Raw genomic sequence first — 4,282 nt, forward strand, 5'->3', positions numbered from 1 at the left:
CACGCCAAGGTATTTTATATTATTTGTGACTATTGAGAAGGGTGTTGTTTCCCTAATTTCTTTCTCAGCCTGTTTATCCTTTGTGTAGAGAAAGGCAATTGACTTGTTTGAGTTAATTTCATATCCAGCTACTTCATTGAAGCTGTTTTCTTCTGCCATTTCTTCTTTGAGGCCTACATCGGCAAAGTGAAGAAAGCCATGAAGGCTGAGTAGTGTCAGAACTGAGGAGGAAGACATAGCTCAGGGTCATCACAAAAATGATCGACAAAAGAAAAATGGCACAAGGAATCACATATGGTGCATCTAAAACAAAACAAAACAAAACAAAACAAAACAAAACAAAACAAAACAAAACAAAACAAAACAAAACAAAACAAAACATCCGTATGAGCAGACACGAAGCCCAAGGCAGCTTGGGAGTGAAGATTAGGTTGTAAGTTTATGATCCTTTTCTGGATGAGGACTCGCTGAGTGCAACTCTTATCTCAAAGCACGGCTAATGAGGGGACCCCTTCCCTCTGGCCTGTCAACTCTAGAACACACTAGACGCAAAGGCAGCCATGGGCAAAGAGATTGGGCAGAGATTAGTGGACGGCCAGCAAAACACTGCAGGAAGCAGGTGGGGGCAGGAATCTACTCAGTCTTTTTGTTTTGTTTTGTTTTGTTTTGTTTTGTTTTGTTTTGTTTTTCTCTAAGGATAAAGGAGTTTCCCCTTTTCAAACTATGTGAGCACACACACACACACACACACACACACACACACACAATCTTTTCAACATGAAAGCAGAGCTGAAAGAAAAGATAAACATGGGAGAGACAGGGTTTATATCTAGGACAGCAATGCTTTTGCAAAAGGCGAGGCCTTTTAAAGAAAGGTTAGCTTGTAACTCCTTGATAAAAGATGTCTTAATTATTTTTACTGCAACTGAAAGTAAAAAGGTTGAGCCTTTCCCCTTCTGCACAGCCTCAGGGCTTGTATGTTTGCTACAACCAAACAGAGGACAGTACTTCCCTCATGATACTTTATTACTGGGAGAAAGAAACCCCTGTAGTTGAAGCACCACACTGACAGCTGTTATTTCTGCTCTCTGATGAGAATTCAAGCATCTGTTGTTCAGTTGCCCCAAACTTTAGGACCGAGGAATAAATGCAGAATTGAAAAGGAAGAAGCTCAGCTGGTTGGCTTGAAAATAGAATCTTGTACCATGTGTAACAAATGCCAGCCCATGGTCCCTGGAGCTGAACAGGGAGGAAGGCCTATGGGAAGAGACTAGAGCTGAAGATTCATCCAATGCACAGACAGCATGTTCTCCTCCCTCCCTGTTCGACCTCACACATAATCCTGGCTTTCTAAATGAGGCCCTGTGACACACTCTGTGCTTTCTATATTTTTTGTGACTTTCAAAAACAGATCTGCAGGGCTCTGCCTGATTTGGGGTAAACACTGTGTTTCTGCAGCCTCTGCATTTGCTCCCTTAAGCAGTGCAGAGGCGTGAAAAGTGCCCTCTGCTGGCTTAGTGAGAAGCTTCAACAAACACTTCACAGTAGGTTGAAATAGCTGACCACTAAGGGCCTGCGTAGATTAAATCCTAAGTTCTATTGCTGTCAAACACCTGACATATATTTGACCAAATCAGAAGAGAGAGAGAACCTCTATGCTTCAAGTAAGCGTCATAAATTTTAAAGTGACTTTCACTTGAGAACTCAGAAAGTCAATGTATTAAGAGCTATATTCTGAAAGAAAGAAAGAAGCAAGCTAGACAATGTTATCTGTAATCTTTCAGTCCCCTACAAGCCAAATAAAGTGTCGATGTTCCTAATATTTCAAAGACAAAAAAATTAGGAAACTTCTTTTTATTGAATAAGTTTAATATTTATACACAAATGTTACTGCATTCAAGATATGAAAATAAATTTTGAACCCAAGAGATTTTGTTGTTACAGCTTCCAAACATTTATTCAGAAAAAAGGCCAACACTATACAAGGCTTGAAAACACTATACCTTGGCATGAAAAAGAGAACACCCCAAACTTATTTGCTAAAGCCAAGATACAGTCAAAGATCTGAAAAAGAAATCATTGCAAAACAAAAATCACTAACAAACAATATTCAAGAAAGCATACACAACAAGTACAAATTATGTGTGAGTAAATAAGAATCCCTGTCTACACCTTGACAATCTAGCATGCTCCAATGTGTCTCATAACTGAAATGGATTATAGTTGAATAAATTTAGTGATATGATTAATCTTATAGACACAAACACATTTATTTCACTGGGATCATAAATGTACTTGATATTTTTTTTTGTCTTTGTTGGTTTCTTTCTTTTTCTTTTTTCCTTTTTTAAAAATTTACTTTACATCCCAATCACAGCCCCTCCCTCCTCTCCTCCCAGTCCTATCCTTACAAATCCCTCCTCCACCCTACTCCTTGGCTACCATTTCACCCTGGGGCATCTAGTCCCAGTATGACTAGGCACATGCTTTCCCGCTGAGGCAGAATCAAGCAGTCCAGGTAGGGGAAAGAGAACCCAATGGCAGAGAACAGAGACTGAGAGAGCCCCCACCCCACTTGTTAGGAGACCCACATCAAGACCAAGCTGTACATTTGCCACAAATGTATAGAGAGTCTAGGTCCAGCTGCTGCACACCTTTTGGTTGGTGGTCCAGGTTCTGCAAGCCCACATGGTACCAGATTAGTTGACTCTGTGGGTATTCTTGTGGCATCCTTGATCCCTCCATCTTGTTTACTTCTATCCCTTGCTCTTCCACAAGACTCCCCAGGCTCTGCTTGCTATTTGGTTGTAGGTCTCTGCTTCTGCCTTCATCCACTGTTGGGTGAGGCCTCTCAGGAGACAGTTTATGCTAGGTTCCTGTCTGCAATCACTGCAAACTGTCATTAATAGTGGCTTTCTCACATGGGATGGGTCTCAAGTTGGGGCAGTCATTGGTTGGTTGTTTCCCCAGTCTTGGCTCCATCTTTATACCTGCACATCTTGTAGTCAAGATAAATTTGGTTTGAAGATTTTTTGGTTTGATTGATGTTCTTCTCCCTCCTCTGGAGGTCCTGCCTGGCTACAGGAGGTAGCCACTTCAGTCGCTATATTCCTCTTTGGTAAGAATCTCGGCTAGGGTCACCCCCAAAGAGTCCTGGTATCCTCTTCAATCTCTACAGTGCCAGACCTCCACCTATTCACCAGAGATGTGCCCTGCACCCTCCTACCCCCAACTGATTTCCATTTTTACTTTCTGCTTAGCCTCTCCCTACACCTGATACCCCATCTTCACCTACTCTTCTACCTAGTTCCTTCTCTCCATCTACCTATTTCGTTACCTTTCTGAGTGAGATTCATGTATTCTCCCTTGGGACCCCTTAATTATCCAGTTTCTTTGGGCCTGTGGATTGTAGCATGGTTGTCCTGCACTTTATGGTTAATGTTCACTTGTAAGGGAGTATTTACCATACACGTATTTCTGGCTCTGGGTTACCTCACTCAGGATGATATTCTATCCATTTGCCTACAAAATCCATGACGTCTTTGTTTTTAATATATGAATACTATTCCATTGTGTAGTTGTACCACATTTTCTTTATCATTTTTCAGTTGAGGGATACCTAGGTTGTTTTAAGTTTCACCTATTGTGGAGAGCCGTGCCGTGAGCAATTGCCATTATAAGATGGTGCTGGCTTCCGCTGTGCCTAACTAGTAAACAAGCCTTGTGCGCAAGTGTGAGAGTGAACTCATGCCTAGTCACTGCCCATCTCGGGGTGTAGTAATGAGGTGATGGGCGAGCAACAAATCAGGAGCTGACATGCCACATCAGGTGCTGAAACGCCAAGCTGAGGGCTATATAAGCAGCACCATTTTCCAGGGTCTGGGTCTTCCCTTCTTAAGAAGCAATAAAGATTGCCACAGAAGAATCCGGTTGTCCGAGGGTGTTCTTGCCGGCAAGAACCAGGCAAGAACCAAGAACGATAGCTCGGGACAAGTGGCACCGAGAAACCCAGGAACTGCATACCATCACTGGTGCAAGGGAGATCCCCTGTTCGCGGGCCGGTTCAGAACTGCGGGACATGTAAGGCTCTGTAAGGTATGTTCGGTCTTGAAATTTCTCCAGTGTTAGAGGCCTTTTTGTATGTTTTCACGGGGCTCGTTCTTTTTCTTTTGATCACGTATTGCTTCCACCGCTGGAACTGCTGACTGGTTCTCAGTCGCGGCCAGGCACGGTTAGATAAAAGGGCAGCGAGCAGTATGGGAACTTCCCACTCTGTAGTGAC

This window comes from Mus caroli, chromosome 13, assembly GCF_900094665.2.
Source record: "Mus caroli chromosome 13, CAROLI_EIJ_v1.1, whole genome shotgun sequence".
NCBI lineage: Eukaryota > Metazoa > Chordata > Mammalia > Rodentia > Muridae > Mus > Mus caroli.